The following is a 21,105-nucleotide window of genomic DNA, read 5'->3' as shown; positions in this document are numbered from 1 at the left end:
TACCGCTGGTCGCATGCTCAGATGCATATAATCTCAAGACTATATCCTTGCAAAGAATGTGTTGATCACTTCAAGAAATTTTTCAAGTGAGTTCGACTTGAGCCATGCCAAACACCCACTTTTGGAGGCAAATATAATGTCTAGACCCTGGCATGGCCAAGGCTACCTGTAGCTCCACCATCAAGCAATGAATCCTATGAACTAGCTTGCACTCGCCACATGAGCTCACTCATTTATAAGGCGATGTAAGTCGTTATTTCCTAGCACAGGATTGTAATGACGCCATACCCTCATGCAACTGCAAATGATCCACATGATGGGAAGAGAAAGTGTGAAGCTCTCTGGCCTATTTTCCGTATTTCTCATCAAAGGAGCCACTTCATATATGGTCTTTACTACAAAAGGAAGGAGATATCGCAGGAGCTTTATGAGTTCTTGGACCCGGGTTATGCAGACTGTAAGCTGACCGCAAAGTGGAAAAAGGTAATTATCCATATTTGTTGTACATTGTCTATATCTCAGTTGGCTTGATTTTTTTCTCCACGACATCTTGTTCTTTTTGGGTTAAGGGTGGGTGGGAGGCATACTAATCTTCCTTATGTTTAGCTATAAGTTAGTAGATTAACTCGAAATGTTGTGTATACATTGTGCAAATTACATTATAAATATACAAGGTTCAAGAATATTCACGCAGTTTATGATGAAGATTATGACAGGGATCCTAAGAGGATCAAAACTGAAATCATTGATTCGGAACTAAGTGTTGGTTCTGTCAGTGACAAGGATAGTGAACAAGATTATGATGATGTATTTCTCAAGGATCTCAGGACTCAGTGTAAAGCAAAGAATTGGAAGACTTCAAAAATCACATCGGAAGGATGTGGCATTAAGAATCAGGCTAAAACAGAAGATGACATTGATCTTGATAAGCCTCTTATTGCATTGAAACAAAAGAGTCCAAAAACATCTCTTGCTAAGGATAATGTAAAGATGAATGCACTAAGATTTTGTCCATGTGCTACGAAAGAGGAAGATACAACATCACAGAGAGACAAGATTCTTAGTTCTTCCCTGATCAAAGCAACAATGCAAGACCCAGTATTAGAGAAGCTTGGAAGGAAATTTGCAGAACTGGAGCAGTCTAAAATTGTTATTGGTGAGTGACTAGCCTGTTCATATGAAGTCTAGTTCTTATATCACTGTCTATTATCTTCTAGATGTGTTAGATGAATGTGTAGATTTTTTTTCTTGTTTCTCAGGTTCTTTTTTTGAAATAAACATACCATTTTTCAATTATGTGACTAAATGTTTTTTTCTGTACTGCACTTTCATATTGTACTGAAATAGTTGGTGAGCAAATTTGTTGTGTTGAAGTGAACAATACAGCTGGAGCTCTAGCGAGCTGTGCAAAACCTGATGTACTTTGTGAAATAAAAGCTAAAGATACAAATTATTCTGAATTTGGAACTTCTATCTGTTCCATAAAGAATCCTGAGCATTCATCCTTTAAGCTGCAACAAAAGCTGGTGGTGGGTGATGACTGTGTGCCTCAATCTTGTTTCATGACTCGAACAACTCAATTAGCCGATGTTTCTGATCATCCCTGCGAACAAACCTGCAGTATCAACAATTTTGATGACATTACAGCTGCAAAAGCAACTGAGGTTTCTTCGTTAGGTCTCACTGATGAAACGAGCAATCATCAGAAAACATCTGAAAATCTAACTGACTCAGATGTGTGTAAGTCCTCTACTGCAAATGGGTTTATGGCTTGTTCTTTCAATCAGTCCTGCCATGATCTTGTGAATAGCGATGAACACTAGAATTTATTTGTTCATCGGAATGAGCCTATGAAGCTTTTGGAAGAGTTGTCTTCTGTTGATGAATCATGCGCAGATACTCAATCTGATTTATGTGGAAGCACACAAATGAATTGCACTTCACTTGAGGGGGTTGTGCAGATGCAGGCTGAAGGCCAGTTGGATTCAATAGTCTGCTGTGGTGTAAGGCCAAAGCATATGTTACTAGATATGGAAATTAGACATACAGAAACTGGTATATTCACCTTTGATAAGACTATTGACTTGGCTCATCCTGCCAATTTTGTTGCACAAGATGGAAGGCTAGAAAGTATAGTATACGATGTTTTGAATAATCATGCACAAAGGACAGCCTCTAAAAACGAATCTTCTGTTGGACTCCCAGAAACTGCTGTGACTCAGAGCTCACTTATTGACTTCACTGACAATTGTTTTGAAGACAAAAGGGCTTCAGTTGATAAAATTTTACCTCCTAATAATCTAGACTGGCCATTGAAGGATAAGTTAAATTCTACAACAGACTATGACATCTGTAGGCCTATTAATGATGATGAAGGATCAGAAGAAGAATTAGTGCCTCAACATCAGTTATACCAGTCGTGTAGTGATAAATTCAACCTTAGCAGTGCCATGCCAGAGATTTCTAATGCTGAAGAATCACAAAAAATATCTGTTGGAGCTCAAAATTCTTCTGCTACCTTTTTGGAAACTGATGGGCGAATTAAAAAGCCAATTTTTTTGTGGATGAAGAACCAATTGAAGAAAACACTCCAAAAGTATTATTGTCCAAGAGAAAGGTCTGAGCCATCCCTTCAACAATGTTCCATTCATATGCATTAGCATGATAGTCATACTGACATCTTTTCCCCCTCTTTTCTTTTAGATTATGTCACCGACGTCTCAGGAGAAGCTTTGCAGTGCTCTGACTGGCATTGATTTGTGTGATGGAGTTCAAAGATTTAGTAAGCAACAATATATGCTGTCTGTTTCAAAAAAAATTACTATATCAATTATAATCATACTCATTTCTGTTGTAGAGAGCAAAATCATTATTGAAGATCATGATAAAACTACAATATCATTGCCTCAACCAGCACACATGCAAGACAGATCAATGTTGTCCACAGACAGGAGACTTAAGAGCAGGACTTTTGTCTCCCCTACAAGCAAAGGAGTTCTGAAGTCAACAGGATCCCCACCCCATCAACATACAACTCCCTGCATTTTTCAGTACAAGGTAGCATCCATTTTTTGCTACATCCGTCATGTTCGGTAGCTCCCAGTGCTGGAAAAACAAAATGTAAACTAGCATGTTCTGATTGCATGCCTCAGTATTTTTTCAATGACACAAAGTGTATGAACTGATGGTACACCAACTTGTCCACATTGGGTCTTACTGGATTGGGAATGCACATGCGCAGTATACCACTCGACACATCAGGTCATGTTATTTTCGAACAAATTATTTATTTTTCAATTCAAGTTTGTCCCATTGAGTGTAACTAGATTCTGAGTGTGATCTTAGCTATCACCAAGGGACAAAGCATAAACACTGATAAATCTTTTATCGTATATGTGTCTCCCCAATCAAGAGCATCACTAGCTACATTCTCTGGTCTTTCCCAGTCATAGGTAATTACATGACCTTGCCATATCCATTCCCTTGTCATAATCATTACCCTGGCATATATGCTCATACAAATGTTTCCCACGATTTATTTATTTTCAAAACACAATTGAAAGGTTGCACTTCAATTATGAGAACTAAATCTAACTCTTTTAAATTCAGGTCCTCAGAAAACTGAATGCTTAACATCTATATGGTTTGATACGAATTTAGATATAATCTATCGGTAGTATGTAATAAAAGCTACGCATCTATAGCCCCACATAAGCTCTCACCGCACTCATCTTTGTGCATTTTTCTTGGCTTTAGCTCTGATTAGGCCTCCAAATTAATTGGATTTGGGTGTCTGATATTTTCCAGTCTATGCTATGTTTTGGGTTATATTGGATCTTGAGTGATAATTTCTATACCAAAGTATTTAGATTTATAACATAAGGACAATATCAATATCTCAGATTTATCATAAAATAATTCAATATTATAGATACCTAGTTGTTGTTGGCAATCTTCATATACGCCCTTTTGACGCTCAAATAGCCCCCAACTAAAACAATTGTTGGATGTACCAATAAAAATAATTCTAGCTAACCACTTATTCTTGTGCTGACTGTTGCATGGCCTCACACCCTCTTACAATGAGCACAAGGACATTCAGGTTCTCTACCATGATGATGGAGTGAAAGATAGCCCCTCTACAAATGGCAGCAAAGAGCAACAGGGAAGAAGGCCAGCGCTGGACTGCAAACGGGCTCGAATTGCTATGAAGGATACTAGAAGGCAAACTGTTTGCTAGGCAAAAACCTTCCTATGGATCTCCAGGAGTAGTGTGAGCTTGAATGTCGTTAAACTAACTTTTCTTGATATCGTTTTCTTTGCAACAAACCAGTGCCTGTTGTCGATCAATCTAAGTTATAGAATATTTCAGATCCAACCACATTCTTCATGACCTTGGATCAGCTTGAAGGCCACTCTTAGCATTTCCATTGATCCATTGATCAGCATTAAGCATGCACTAATAACGGTTCATCGTTGCAGAAGCCGAGGAGTAGATCAAATGGCTAAATGGAGAGGTAGAAAAAGATATATTGAATTTTGATCCTGTAGATGAACCCATTAGACAACCTGGTTTTGCGCGGGTATGCTGCTTATGTCTCTTTCTACAATATGTGAATGTGATAAGGCATTTAACACAATAAGTAAACATTGTGGTTCCAGTTTCATTGAATTTCAGAAGGCTAGAGAGTGAATTTTATTTGTGGCACCGGTGACTACGAAGCGCTAGAGCTGGAGGATCTCCCGCTGCGCACACCGGCCCAGCAGACGCCCACGCCCACGAGGATTGGGAAGCTCATGAGCCACGCCGCGCAGAACATGTCGCTCTCGCCGGTGGTCCTCAGGGCCACGATGGCCAACGACGACAACTGCGCTCCTCCTCCACCTCTGCCGACTGTACTGCCAGCACCACACATGGTGAGGTGCACGGTAGCGGCAGCACACGAGCAGCTTCCTCCGGCGCGCAAGGACGGCAGTGGTGACCACGAAGCCGGGGTCGGGCTCATGCTCAACTTCAGCAGCACACACGCCGTGCCTTCCGTGCGTTACCTGGCCACGGTCTTCAGCCGATTCGGGCCTATCAAGGAGGTCCGGGCAGACAACTCTACCGCTCTGGTGGTCTTCGATAGTGGTGCGCATGTTGTTGTAATCTTTTGTCTGAGCACAAACATTTCTTGTTGCTTATGAGCTTTTTGTTTCTGCAAAAGTGTGCTACTAATGGTTGGAAAGCGGAACGAAACAATCAAAAATGTTAGACTACCGTCTAGGGTTTGGGGTGTTCCCCCTGTAATTACCGTCATACCCTCTCTGTAATGGGCATGGCCCATATACTAAGTCTATTAATACTACTCCCAACCCTGTTTAGGGTTATGGGTTCAGTTTCCAATATGGTATCAGCTTAGGTTTAGGTCTTCTCCACACACAGCTACAGCCGCAAGGGGGTTTCTTCCCCCTGCAGCCGCCGCCGGCCCCCAGCCGCCGGCCTTCCTTCCGCCGTCGGCCCCCCATCCACCGGCCTCCCCTCTCCGGCCCTCCCTCCCTCCCTGCTCGCCGCGCCGCCTGCTGCCTCGGTGACCCGACGCCACGCCAGGACGCCGCCGCGCCCTCCCTCTCTGTCCAGTACGCCGCCCTCTAGCCGGACGCAGCCGCGGCCGCGCCAGGTCGTCGCCGCGCCGCCACCTGCCAGGACGCCGCCGCGCCCTCCCTCCCTGTTCGCCGCGCCGCCAGCTGCACCGACGCCCCTCGCCCAGGACGCCGCGCCATCAGCAGGTCCGCGACCGACTGTAGAACCCCTCTGCCTCTCTGTCCTGTCGCCCTGCTGCGTCAACGCTCGATGGACGCACCTGCCACCACTACGGCCGGATTCAACGTCGGGGACATCACCGGCCCTAGCACACACCCCCCATCGCCCCTGCTGCACTCAGCAGCGAGCTCACCCATGGGGGGCCCCCTACATCGCCGGCCTTGGGCCGATCCACGCTGCCTCCCCGCTGCCCCTGCGTCGCAGCTCCCCGCCGGGCTTTCCCACCTTCGCTTCACCCACCTGGAGTCACCGAGTCGTGCCCTCCGCACTCCCCACCACCGACTCCCCGCTCGTCGGCACCCTCGCTACGATACAGGCCGCTGTGACGGCCTCGCGGGAGCGCGAGCGTGCTGCCTCCCTCGCCCTGGAGCGTGAGCGTGCCCTGGGCGCCGCTCTGACCACCCAGATGGCCACCACGCAGCGCCTCCTCGGCCGCCCGACACTCGCCAATGCGGAGCCCCCAGAGGACCCCCAAGCCTCTTACCTCGACGCCGACCTCATCGCTGCTCTCCACGCTCAAGCCGCTGGCCTGCACAACATCCGGGCCCTCGTGTCCGTGGTGTTGGATCCGGCGTCTTTCCACTACCCCCGTTGGCGAGGACAGGTCCTTCTCACGCTGCGGCGGTTCGTCCTTGATGATCACGTCCTCGTCGACCACGACACTCCGTCGCCTCGCTCCTGGTGCCTCATGGACAGCGTTGTCCTCTCGTGGCTCCACGGCACCATCACCGTTGAGCTACATGACATCATCCGCGACCAGGCGGACACTGCGCGCTAGGCGTGGCTCGCTCTCGAGGACCAGTTCCTCGGGAATCGGGATGCTCGGGCACTCCACCTCGACGCCCAGTTCCACCTGTTCTCTCTGGGGGACCTCTCCGTGGGAGAATACTGCCGCCAGATGAAGGGCCTCGCTGACTCTCTCCGCGATCTCGGTGAGCCAGTTGCCGATCGTACCTTGGTGCTGAACCTCCTGCGTGGCCTCAGGCCCTGCTACGGCCACCTGAAGGCTCTCATCAAGAGGAGCGGTCCCTTCCCCACCTTCCATGCCGCGAGGAACGAGCTTCTCCTCGAGGAGCTCACCATGGCACATGAGGCGCCCACTCCTGCCTCGGCTCTCTACAGCGCTCCTACCAGCGGTCAGCCGCCTTCAGGGGGCCAGGCTAACCGTCCTCCGTCGACCGGGGCTCCTACACGCCCTCCACCCTCCGTCCCGGTGGCCCCTCATCCGACTTCCACACCCGACGGAGGTCGTCGCTCCCGCAAGGGCGGCCGTGGGGGTGGCGGATCCTCTCGTGGTGGTCCCTCCGGCCGGGGTGGCGGCCTTGCGTGGCCGTCCTTCTACAACCCCTGGACCGGGACCATCGCCATGTGGCCGGGCCAGGCACCGAGTGCCTCCTGTCCCTCGGTGCCGGCCCTCCTGACTGCACCTCACTACGGCATGCCCCCGACGCCTCCTTACGGTGTGTCCGTCATGCCCCAGGCTCCACCCGCGCTCCTGCCCCCGGGGACCCACACCTCGACGCCTTGGTCCCCACCGGCTGGCGGATAGGACAACGCCTCCCTCGCTGCTGCCTTCAGCACCATGGCGATGACCCCACCCCCCTCCGACTGGGTGATCGACTCCGGTGCCTCGTACGACACCACTCCCACGACAGGCACGCTCTCTCGCTCGCATCTCCCCCTCCCCTCTCACCCATCCTCGATCATCGTTGGAAACGGATCCACTCTACCAGTCACCTCAGTAGGTGCCTCGGTTCTCCCTGGGTCGTTTTACCTCAACAATGTTCTCGTAGCTCCCCACATCACTCACAATCTTCTTTCTGTTCGTCGATTCACCACTGACAACTCATGTTCTATTGAGTTTGACCCCTCTGGTTTTTCTGTGAAGGATCTGGCCACCAGGACCCTTCTCGCCCGCTGTGACAGCTCGGGGCCGCTCTACACGCTCCAGCCCTCCACCTTCGGCGTGTCACCACCTCCTGTCCTGGTCTCCACCACCTCCACCACATGGCATCGTCGTCTCGGCCATCCTGGACCTGACGTCATGACCAAGATTACCAGTAGTCTAGATCCTTCATGTAGTAGGGGACATTTTGAGGGTCTCTGTCATGCTTGTCAGTTAGGCCGACATACTCGTCTACCATTTACTACTTCTTCTTCTCGGGCTGAGCAGGCTTTTGACCTGGTTCACTGTGATCTTTGGACCTCCCCTGTACTCAGTCTTTCTGGTTATAAATACTATTTGGTAATTTTGGATGATTTTTCCCATTTTCTCTGGACCTTCCCGCTTCGGTTGAAGTCGGACACATTCACCACCCTCACACACTTCTTCACCTGGGTATCCACTCAGTTTCGTCGCCCGGTCCGTGCTCTGCAGTGTGACAATGGTCGCGAGTTCGATAACAACGCCTCTCGCTCTTTCTTCCTCACTCACGGCGTCCAGTTGCGTCTCTCGTGCCCCTACACCTCTGCACAGAACGGCCGAGCCGAACGCATGATCCGCACCGCCACCAATATGCTCCGCTGCCTCCTCTTCCAGGTGTCTCTCCCTGCCAGCTACTGGGCAGAGGCCCTGCAAACTGCCACCCACCTCCTCAACCGTCTTCCCTCGAAGGCGGTGCGCCACCCTACCCCTCACTTCGCCCTATACGGCACAACCCCTTCCTATGACCACCTTCGCGTGTTCGGCTATGCCTACTACCCTAACACTTATGCTACTGCTCCACATAAGCTTTCTCCTCGCTCCACCCGTTGTCTATTCCTTGGCTACTCCCCTGACCACAAGGGGTACCGGTGTCTGGACCTCACCTCCCACCGCATCATCATCTCTCGCCATGTAATCTTCAACGAAGATGTGTTTCCCCTTGCTGGCTCCACCCCACCCACCGATCTTGACTCCCTCCTCAAGTCCGATCCGATTCCTCCCCCACCTCCGGCTCCCCGTCTCATGCCGTTCCCTGCTCCTCGTGCGGCCACTACGACCTCTTCCGTGCCACGCGCGGCCCCGTTGACCACGCTTGCGCCACGCGTGGCCCCGTCGACCCCGCCTGCACCACGCGTGGCCCCGTCGATCCTGCCTGCGCCACGCGCGGCCCCGTCGATCCCGCCTGCGCCACGCGCGGCCCCGTCGACCCCGGCTCGCTTTGCCAACCCCGCACTCGTCTACCATCGCCGCGGCCACGCCACTACCTCTGTGCCCCCCGACTCAGGTCCGTCGACGAGCGCGGCCCGGTTCACCGACCCCGCCGTCGTCTATCACCGCCGCGAGCCGGCCCCACCAGCCGCTATCGACGTTCCGATGGTTCGCTCCGAGTCGTCCGTCTACCACCCGATCGCCATCCACCGCGACCCCGGGCACGTCCACCCGATGGTGACTCGACACGCTGCTGGCGTTCTCCGCCCCGTCGACCGTCTAATCCTGGCAGCTGCTACATCTGGCACTCCACCCGACGCTTCCCCGGTGCCCTCCTCCATTCGCACTGCCCTCGCCGACCCACATTGGCGTCGTGCTATGGAGGAGGAGTACGCGGCCCTCTTGGCCAACCACACCTGGGACCTGGTGCCGCGGCCACCAGGCACCAACGTGGTCACCGGCAAGTGGCTATTTCGCCACAAGCTGACCTCGGACGGCTCCCTCGACCGCTACAAGGCCCGTTGGGTCCTTGGGGGCTTCACCCAGCGCCTCGGGGTGGACTACGACGAGACCTTCAGCCTGTAGGATTACGGGGAGGCTACACTAGCGCAAAACAAAATTTTCCACCCCATAATACCAAGAACTACTGTGGTTATAGGTCATGGAATTACCACTAGACGCGCAGAGTCAGCGGAAGACGTCTCGATGTAGACAAACGCGTCGAGCAGTGCCGTGCAGTCGTCAGCGTCCTTCACATCCTCGCACGGTTCGTCCTAGTGCTCCAGATGCAGCACCTCCGAGGTATCCACACGTACAGGGAGGAAGCGCCGCGTACCGAACTGCTAGGTTCACGACGGCGGCTTGGCGAGGGCGAGAGGCGAGCGACTACTCGTTTGCTGGTGGCGAATTAGGTTAAGCCTAACCGCGCCCCCGCCCCTCATTATATAAGCGTTATGGTGGGCTTCTGACACCGAGGCCCATAAGTAACCCTAAAGCCTAGTCTAATCTCGGATCTAATCCGAGTTAGGCTTCCTTCCCCTTAAGTGTGTGACCCTATAGGTTCACGTACAAATAGACATAGCCCGAGTACTATTACTTGGCCCAATAATTGACAGCGGCCTCTAGCAAGACATGTCAACTCCTATGCGCACGTAAAGATCATATCAGACGAACCATTGCAACATTACGTACAAGCTGTTCCCTTTGTCTCACGATATTTGGTCTGGCTCGAAGCTGACCTCTCTTTCTCGATACTGTGAATTGGAATCCTTTCAATGGTTAACTCTTAACCCTAGCACGGCCATGCATTTCTTGATCCAATCACTTGAGGGGCCCAGAGATATCTCTCTCACAAAGAGAGGGACAAATTCCATCTTGACCGACCATGCCTCACAGCATGCTTCCTGACAAACCCAAAACTACCTTTATAACTACCTAGTTACGGAATAGCGTTTGATAGTCCCTAAGTAAGTCAATTCACATCTTGAAAACATGCGACAATCTCAGGTCTAAGGATACAGTATTCATGTTGCAAAAAGAGAACTATATTACAATATCTCACGTTGGGTCGGTCCAGCCTCATGTCATACATGCGCCCACATTATTAGTTTAACATCTCCATGTTCATGACTTGTGAAATATAGTCATCAACTAATACATGTGCTAGTCATCGACTCTGACTAGGGACATCATTTAGAATAACCATATAAGTAAAGAATCTCACAAACAATTCACATAATTGCTAATCAATACAAGGTGCCTTTCATGGATATTCAATTAAGCAATATATATATCATGGATACAAAGAAATATGCTCATCTCTATGATTATCTCTAGGGCATATTTCTAACAGTCTCCCACTTGCACTAGAGTTAATCTAGAAGATATCTAATACCCATAGATCTCATGTGTGCCTCATGCTTAGGTTGTGGAAGAGGTTTTGTCAAAGGATCAGCAACATTCAAATCCATATGTATTTTTGCATATCTTTATCTCACCCCGCCTAATGAATTCCCGTATGAGGTGAAGCTTCCGCAGTACGTGTTTGTTTTTCTGGTGGTTCCTTGGCTCCTTAGCTTGCGCAATAGCCCCATTGTTGTCACAGTAGAGGTTCAATGGACTAGAAGCATTAGGAAACACACCAAGCTCGATGAGGAACTTCCTTTTCCAAACACCTTCCTTCGCAGATTCAGAAGCTGCAATGTACTCGGCTTCTGTTGTAGAATCAGTCACAGTCTCCTGTTTGGAACTCTTCCAACTAACAACACCACCATTTATTGTGAACACAAAACCTGATTGCGATTTTAACTCGTCTGGGTCAGTTTGGAAGCTAGCATCGGTGTAACCAGTTACAACGAGCTCCTCCTTACCCTCATATACCAGGAACATATCTTTAGTCCTTCTTAAGTACTTAAGAATGTCTTTTACCGCTGTCTAGTGATCCTCACCTGGATCAGCCTGGTACCTACTCGTAGCACTTATAGCGTATGAAACATCTGGGCGTGTACTTATCATGGCATACATGATTGATCCAATTGCTGAGGCGTATGGTACCTTACTCATGCGCTCCCGCTCATTAGCCGTCGCAGGACATTGCATCTGGCTAAGGTGTTTACCATGTGACATAGGTATGAACCCTTTCTTGGACTGTTCCATGTTGAACCGTTTCAAAACCTTGTCAATGTACGTATCTTGACTTAATCCTATAAGCCTCTTCGACCTATCTCTATAGATCCTTATGCCCAAAATATATGCTGCTTCCCCTAAGTCCTTCATAGAAAAACTCTTTTTCAGTGAAGCCTTGACAGACTCCAGCATAGGAATGTCATTCCCAATCAATAATATGTCATCCACATACAAGATCAGAAATACAACAGCGCTCCCACTTTCCTTCTTGTAAACACAAGCTTCTTCTTCATTCTGATGAAAACCAAACCCTTTGACCACTTCATCAAAATGAATGTTCCAACTCCGAGATGCTTGCTTCAACCCATAAATGGATTTCTGAAGTTTGCATATCTTTCCAGCATTGATCGGATCGACAAAACCCTCGGGCTGTATCATATACACGTCCTCATCTAGGTTTCCATTAAGGAAAGTTGTTTTGACATCCATCTGCCAAATCTCATAGTCGAAATATGCGGCAATAGCTAGAATGATCCGAATAGATTTAAGCATCGCTACTGGCGAGAATGTCTCGTCATAGTCAACTCCTTGAACTTGTCAAAAACCCTTTGCAACAAGTCGAGCCTTATAGATGTGAACATTTCCATCCATGTCTTTCTTCTTCTTATAGATCCATTTGCATTCTATGGGTCTAACACCATCAGGCGGGTCAACCAAGTTCCAAACTTGATTTTCTCCCATGGAATCTATCTCGGATCTCATGGCGACTTGCCATTTCTCGGAATCTGGGTCCATCATCGCTTCTGCATATGTTGCAGGTTCGTCGTTGTCTAACAACAACACTTCCCTATTGCCCAACAGTAGCACTTCTCCTCGTGCCTCGTGAAGCCTTGCTGACCTTCGTGGTTGTGGTGGTGATTCTCTTGCCATAGACGTCTCAACTTGTTCTGCTACATTAGCATCCCTTGTTGAATCTTGTCCCACTGGCTCATCCTGAACTTCTTCAAGATACACCTTTTGTTTACTTTTCTCTCTTTTGAGAAACTCTTTCTCTAAGAACACACCGTTCCGGGCGACAAACACTTTGCCCTCTAACCGGTGGTAAAAGTAATATCCTAAAGTTTCCTTTGGATATCCCACGAACATGCACTTGTCCGATTTTGGAGTGAGTTTATCCGACTGAAGTCGCTTGACATAAACCTCACAACCCCAAATCTTCAGAAAAGACAAACTGGGAGTCTTCCCAGTCCACATCTCATATGGTGTCTTAACTACGGACTTAGACGGTACCCTATTTAGTGTGAAAGCTGCTGTTTCTAGAGCGTATCCCCAAAACGACAAAGGTAGGTCCGACTGGCTCATCATTGATCGAACCATATCCAATAAAGTCCGATTACGTCGCTCAGACACGCCATTCCTCTGAGGCGTTCCAGGTGGCGTAAGCTGTGGAACAATTCCACAACTCTTTAGATGATTGCTAAACTCATGACTCAAATATTCACCTCCACGATCCGATCACAGTGCTTTAATTTTCTTGCCACGCTGATTTTCTACTTCATTCTGAAACTCTTTGAACTTTTCTAAGGATTCAGACTTGTGTTTCATTAAGTAGACATACCCATATCTACTAAAATCATCAGTGAAGGTTATGAAGTATTGGAATCCTCCCCTAGCTGTCGTACTCATTGGCCCGCACACATCAGTATGTATGAGTTCCAATAAATCTAATGTCCTCTCCGGTAAACCCGTGAAGGGCGCCTTGGTCATCTTACCAAGTAAGCAAGCTTCACATGTCTCGTATGATTCAAAATCAAACAAAGTTAAAAGCCCATCAGAATGAAGCTTCTTCATGCGATTCTCACTTATATGACCCAAACGACAGTGCCACATGTAGGTAGGACTTAAATCATTAGGCCGAGGCCTTTTAGCACTAATATTACAGATAGGTGCATCATCAAGATTTAAAATGAATAACCCATTCATAATGGATGCAAAAGCCACAAACATGCCATTCTTAGAGATCACACAACCATTGTTTTCACTCGCAAATGAATAACCATCCTTCATCAAACATGAAGGAGACATAATGTTTCGACTCATACTAGGAACTAGATAACAATTATTTAACTCCAAAATAAATCTTGATAGGAGGTGGAGTTGCATCGTCCCGACGGTCAACGCAACAACTCTTGCATTATTGCCTACCCGGAAATCAACTTCTCCTCTTTTCACGCTTCTACTTCTTATCATTCCCTGCATCGAATTGCAAATATGGGCAACCGATCCGGTATCAAATACCTAATAGTTAATATAAGAATCAGCAAGAAAAATTTCTGTAATGTGAATAGCAAGTGTACCTGCTGCGGCCGTACCCTTACCGCCGCGATCCTTAATAGAGGCCAAGTACTGCTTGCAATTCCTTTTCCAGTGACCAAGTTCTTTACAATAAAAGCACTCTGCATCTGCAGCTGGTCCAGCCTTGGGCTTTTGATTTGGCTTGGATACTGTATCCTTTGCCTTGCCCTTCTTCTTTTGAGATTTACCCTTCTTCTTAAAGTTGGGTTTATTTTGGACCGCCATCACATGGCCGCTGCTGCTAGCGCTTTTCTTTATGTCCCCTTCTGCTGTTTTCAGCATGCCACATAGTTCATTGAGGCCCCTCTCCGCCCCATGCATATGGTAGTTCATAATGAAGTTTCCATAGCTGGGCGGAAGAGATGCCAAAATGAAGTCAGTGGCCAACTCTTGGCTTATTGGGAAGCCTAGCTTCTCCAACCTCTGACTGTAACCAACCATTTTGATTACGTGTGGCCCAACCGCTGCGCCTTCTGCTAGCTTGCATTCCAGAAAGGCTTTGGATACATTGAACCTTTCAGTCCTAGCCTGAGTCTGGAACATATCCTTGAGCGCCACGATCATATCGTGCACCTCATGGTTTGTCTCAAACTGCATCTGTAGCTCAGGCTCCATGCAAGCAAGCATTAGGCAACTCACTTCAAGATTAGCATCCATTGCTTTCTTGTAAGCGGTTTTAGCTGCAGCAGTTGCATTTTCACCAGGATCCTCTGGCAGTGGGGTATCTAGAACGTCTTCCTTTTTTTCAGCCCTGAGAACAATTCTCAGGTTACGGATCCAATCCGTATAGTTTGTTCCATTTAACTTATCCTTTTCAAGAATTGATCGCAAAGTAAATGTTGGTGTGCTAGGTGCCATTTATCTACAACAAAATAATGCAAAATACTAAGATAAAAATATCCATGACTGAGTAAATCATATTAAACATTTAATAGTCTACTCCCATAAAATCAATATCCCTCGATTGATACTTAGTGATTCAGAACCCACAACTAACAAGTCTACTAGTGAGCTTTAGCATCACCGCTAGAAGACAAGGTAGATCGGTAAGCAACTCCTTGCTAATCATATCATATATATGACTCCTGTTGTTGGGTGACATCTCTATGTCTCGGCTCCCAACCTTATACCCCAAAGTCCTTAACCATTAAGCTGACTTTGTTTAAGTTAACCAACCCTATCTGCAGTTCGTATCCGATACAAACCTATCTAGTCAAGGAAAACTGGTGGCACCCTAATTTCATAGACCCACCACCAATTGTACAAGACTTATGATAGTGCAAGGTTTGGAGAGGCATTTAAGCTTAAACATTTATGAGGGATCGTCCTACTTTTATCATCGCACGCAAGGACATATATGCAATATGAACAAGTAGAACATTAAGAATGACATTCACACAACAATTGTGATTCGGTATGGCTTGCTGTCACATGGTGATCCTCATCTCCAATAATCTGTCCATCACAATGATCTCCATCTCCATGATATAGGTATGCCATCCTTCAGGTGATGAGTCCTTCAAGACCTATCTAACATATACTGGTAAACAAATTACATATACGCTTTGGATCATCACATGTTGACACGCAGGTCATTACATTAAATTTGGACAATACATGTGGCTCCAGCCGTATTGCCCTGGTCACGACACGCAGGTCATGAATAATTCATTAATATGCATCATATACACACAATAGCCATACCGATCACAAGATGTCCTGCAAAAACAGGTTAGACAAACATGTTTCTATATGTTCGCCACTACAGCAGATAGCCACGGCGGTCCATGCATCGTATGTATGGAAATTCCCCTGAAAATCTCATGCGGTTGATCAAATCAACCCAAATCTGAGACTTTCGACCCGAAGAAGATTACACTCATGACGTCGATCTGTTACGTCAATCTGCTGGTTGTGTGCGCAGTTAGCCCCGATGGTGATTCCAGCCGGTAGGGGCAAGTCGCGCACATAACAGAGAAGGACGAACTAATCTCTTCAGTCATATCCGATGTAATCTATTTCAACCCTTTATAACCAATTGATCTAATCAAACCGTGCATCAAGTAGATCCATCTCATGAACCTAGATCCAGACCTAAAACTACGCAGAACCTGCTCCGATACCACTGTAGGATTACGGGGAGGCTACACTAGCGCAAAACAAAATTTTCCACCCCATAATACCCAGAACTACTGCGGTTATAGGTCATGGAATTACCACTAGACGCGCAGAGTCAGCGGAAGACGTCTCGATGTAGACGAACGCGTCGAGCAGTGCCGTGCAGTCGTCGGCGTCCTTCACGTCCTCGCACGGTTCGTCCTAGTGCTCCAGTTGCAGCACCTCCGAGGTATCCACACGTACAGGGAGGAAGCGCCGCGTACCGAACTGCTAGGTTCGCGATGGCGGCTTGGCGAGGGCGAGCGGCGAGCGACTATTCGTTTGCTGGTGGCGAATTAGGTTAAGCCTAACCACGCCCCCGCCCCTCATTATATAGGCGTTATGGTGGGCTTCTGACACTGAGGACCATCAGTAACCCTAAAGCCCAGTCTAATCTCGGATCTAATCCGAGTTAGGCTTCCTTCCCCTTAAGTGTGTGACCCTATAGGTTCACGTACAAATAGACATAGCCTGATTACTATTACTTGGCCCAATAATTGACAGCGGTCTCTAGCAAGACATGTCAACTCCTATGCGCACGTAAAGATCATATCAGACGAACCATTGCAACATTATGTACATGTTGTTCCCTTTGCCTCACGATATTTGGTCTGGCTCTAAGCTGACCTCTCTTTCTCGATACTATGAATTGGAATCCTTTCAATGGTTAACTCTTAACCCTAGCACGGCCATGCATTTCTTGATCCAATCACTCGAGGGGCCCAGAGATATCTCTCTCACAAAGAGAGGGACAAATTCCATCTTGACCGACCATGCCTCACAGCATGCTTCCTGACAAACCCAAAACTACCTTTATAACTACCCAGTTACGGAATAGCGTTTGATAGTCCCTAAGTAAGTCAATTCACATCTTGAAAACATGCGACAATCTCAGGTCTAAGGATACAGTATTCATGTTGCAAAAAGAGAACTATATTACAATATCTCACGTTGGGTCGGTCCAGCCTCATGTCATACATGCGCCCACATTATTAGTTTAACATCTCCATGTTCATGACTTGTGAAATATAGTCATCAACTAATACATGTGCTATCATCGACTCTGACTAGGGACATCATTTAGAATAACCATATAAGTAAAGAATCTCACAAACAATTCACATAATTGCTAATCAATACAAGGTGCCATTCATGGATATTCAATTAAGCAATATATATATCATGGATACAAAGAAATATGCTCATCTCTATGATTATCTCTAGGGCATATTTCTAACACAGCCCTGTCGTCAAGTTCGCCACTGTTCGTGTCGTCCTCTCCCTCGCCCTCTCCCGCGACTGGGCGATCCATCAGCTCGATGTCAAGAATGCCTTCCTCCATGGCACTCTGACGGAGACTATCTACTGCAGCCAGCCCACCGGCTTCGTCGACGCCGACCGCCCAGATCGGGTTTGCCGGCTGAATCGGTCCCTGTACGGCCTCAAGCAGGTGTCACGGGCTTGGTACAGTCGCTTCGCCTCCTACCTGGCCTCCATCGGCTTCGTCGAGGCCAAGTCGGACACGTCCTTGTTCATCTACCGGCGCGGCGACGACACCGTCTACCTCCTGCTCTACGTCGACGACATTGTGCTCACGGCATCCACCGCCGACCTTCTACACCGCACGATCGTCGCCCTTCAGCGGGAGTTCGCGATGAAGGACCTGGGGCCCCTACACCACTTCCTCGGCATCACCGCCGAACGTCGGCCTCAGGGTCTCTTCCTCCACCAGCGCCAGTACGCCATCGACATCCTGGAGCGGGTTGGCATGTCTGACTGCAAGCCCTGCTCCACGCCTGTCGACACTCAGGCGAAGCTCTCTGAGGACGACGGGCCCTAGGTCGCCGACGCGACGTCATACCGAAGCCTCACCGGCGCGCTCCAGTACCTCACGTTCTCCAGGCCCGACATCGCCTACACCGTCCAGCAGGTGTGCCTGCATATGCACACTCCGCGGGAGCCCCATTTCACTGCACTCAAGCGGATTCTGCGCTACCTCCACGGCTCCCTCGACTACGGCCTCCTACTCCACCCATCCCCGACGTCGGAGCTCGTGGTCTACACCGACGCTGACTGGGCTGGCTGTCCCGACACGCGCCGGTCCACCTCCGGCTACGCCGTGTTCCTAGGCGCCAACCTCGTCTCTTGGGCCGCCAAGAGGCAGCCCGTCGTCTCTCGCTCCAGCGCTGAGGCCGAGTACCGTGCCGTGGCCAACGGTGTGGCAGAGGCCTCCTGGCTACGCCAGCTCCTCCACAAGCTCCACAATCCCCTTCAGCGCGCCACTCTCGTCTACTGCGACAACGTCAATGCGGTCTACCTCTCCACCAACCCCGTGCAGCATCAGCGCACGAAACACGTCGAGATCGACCTGCACTTCGTCCGCGAGCGTGTCGCTGCCGGTGACGTTCGGGTTCTCAGCGTCCCCACCATGCTGCAGTTCGCTGACATCTTCACCAAGGGACTACCGTCGAGTGTATTCTTAGACTTTCGATCCAGTCTCAACATCTGTACAGGATAGAGTTGTGACTGCGGGGGGGGGGGGGGGGGGGGGGGGGTGTATTAGACTACCGTCTAGGGTTTGGGGTGTTCCCCTTGTAATTACCGTCATACCCTCTCTGTAATGGGCCTGGCCCATATACTAAGTCTATTAATACTACTCCCAACCCTGTTTAGGGTTATGGGTTCAGTTTCCAATAAAACATCAGGACAGAGCTCTAAATTTGTATTGTCTTTTATGGTGAGCACACAAGCTGAAGCCTCACTTCATTGCACCTGCAACTATTTTGTGCCTTTGTAAGATATATATTGTTTTTATATAAATTTGCTTGTCATCTTTATTGTCTCAACTATAGCTGGCTGTCTGTTGTACAAAGTTTAATATATTGGGAAGTCCAAGGCTGAAGTAGCAGCGAAGAGGGTTATGGAGTGGGTTAATGGGGTGAACATTGTTCCTCATTTTTGCAGGATTGGAGATAAAGAGATAGAGTTTTACAGTCAGTTCCACATAATTGTCCTTGGTCTGGATTCAATTGGTATGGGAATATAAATTATGTGGCTTGTGATTTCTTAGGTATGCTTTTTCCATACCATTTTTTGTTAGGTATTCTGTCTCTAAATAATTGAGTTCCCCTTATGTACTCTCGCTAAGACACCAAGAACTGCAGCTCACTACATTGAGTATGCTCACTTGATCAAATGGGACGAGGTACTATTTTTTGCACATTATTTCTCTCTAGACATTGACCCAACACTACTAACTGTTATATTCACTTTTTTAGGTTCATCCTGGAAAACCTTTTGATGGTGATGATGCAGAGCATATGCAATGGATTTATTCAGAGGTATCTATATCGCAATGTCATGTAACTTAATTTATTAGTAGCCTACTTGTTGTAAATCATTTGGCAGACATGCTTTAAAGAGAGCAGAGCTTTTTGGCATTTCTGGTGTTACATATACTTTGGCACATGTTTGTTTTTTGTTTATTAACAACATTTTGCCCATGATTTAAGGCATTACATATTTTTTCCATGTAAATATGTTAAAAAATACAACACTGTTCTATTTATTTTTATGTTATAAGAGGCTAGCAATTTGGGCTTGGGTATAAAAAATGGATTGCTAAGATAGCTCATCATCTTCTTGTATGACTGCTCGAGTTATATAAAATGCTAATGTCTGAGTATAAGAATGGTTCTAAATTAGGGGTATATCTTCTTTAGGTACCATTAAGTAGTGGAGTTGCTTATGTTTTTAATAGTTGTCTTGTAATATGGTAACTGGTTAACTGGATAAGCTCTACCCCGGTTCAAATGAAATCTCACTCGTTTATTAGTTTATCTTTGGTTTTAGTGCTACTGCATATATGCTTATTTGTTGCTTTGTGCACAAAAAAGATGTCCATCATCATTTTTTTCTTGTCTTCTTTATTATTCAAATTCACCTCAATTGTATGTATATGTCTGTCTGTCAAAACCGGTTTTTTGTTTCTTTACGCACACCTTACCCTGTAGCAAGCAATCCACGGATGAGCGAAAGAAAGGTCCCTGATTTGTACTGATGCACATCTCCTATATATACTACCTACTCGAGGTGCTAGAAGTATGGAACATTCTATTTAGATGATGTGCCTTTTAATTACAGTTTTAATATTTTCCCATTATAAACACTTTGTGATATTCTCAGTAGCTCATCATCTTTCTCTCTCTCTCAACATTGTAGATTGGCAATGATGCTTCTCAATTTGTTGGTCCACTTGTATTAAACCTGTTGATAAAGGTATGTTTCTCATTCCATGACTTCCCCCATCGTTAACATGACTATTGAAGTGCATTGATGCGTTAACATGACTATTGAAGTGCATTGATCCTAGAACATACTGTGCGATTATGCGTATCTTAGCGCACCTTTATTATGTTCTTTGCACCAATATACTTTGTTTTTTTCCTTTTCCGGTCTTTGAAAAAGGTGATCCATCTTGGAGCATTACATCTATGCTTTCTTGATCTTTGCAGAAGTTGGTTGTTTATCATATCACCTTTGTTACATAGGCTATGTACCCGAACTTAAAGTTAGTACAACTAAGTAGCTAACTACGACCATAGAAGGAACTATTATCATGCATGGTAATTGTGAGAATTCCATCACCGGGTGTTTTATTATTTTCATGTGATTTCAGGTTATGGACAACTATGGTAAGGGTAGACCTTCAGTCATGAAAACTACAGGGCTGTTGCTTGATAAAGATGGCAGGAGGGGCTTTTATAGAGGTTTTGGACCAAGTTTTCTTAACATGTCTGTTTCTCGTCTAACAAAATAATAATAAGATGAGAGTCTGATATAAAACTAGGATGTGAAAAATTTATATCTATAATAATGTATGCTATTCGTTTTTGTGCAGTTATTGTACATTACCATTTTATAGAATTTGTGTGTCATTGCAACGGACAGCCATTGTACTATATTTTTTAGGTATGTAACTAACAAAAGTATAGAATAACAATAATTGTTTTGCATATAAATGTATTTTATC

At 47.1% G+C, this 21,105-nt stretch overlaps 1 pseudogene; it reads left to right on the top strand.

Moving 5' to 3' along the window:
• Window positions 1-276: 276 nt before the first annotated feature.
• Window positions 277-20,892, top strand: LOC118473203 (uncharacterized; annotated as a pseudogene).
• The last annotated feature ends 213 nt before the right edge of the window (window positions 20,893-21,105 follow it).

Source organism: Zea mays, chromosome 8 (assembly GCF_902167145.1).
Source record: "Zea mays cultivar B73 chromosome 8, Zm-B73-REFERENCE-NAM-5.0, whole genome shotgun sequence".
In the NCBI taxonomy this organism is placed as follows: domain Eukaryota; kingdom Viridiplantae; phylum Streptophyta; class Magnoliopsida; order Poales; family Poaceae; genus Zea; species Zea mays.
The sequence above is the reverse complement of the archived record's forward strand: the minus strand, read 5'-3'. Positions and strand labels throughout refer to the sequence as shown.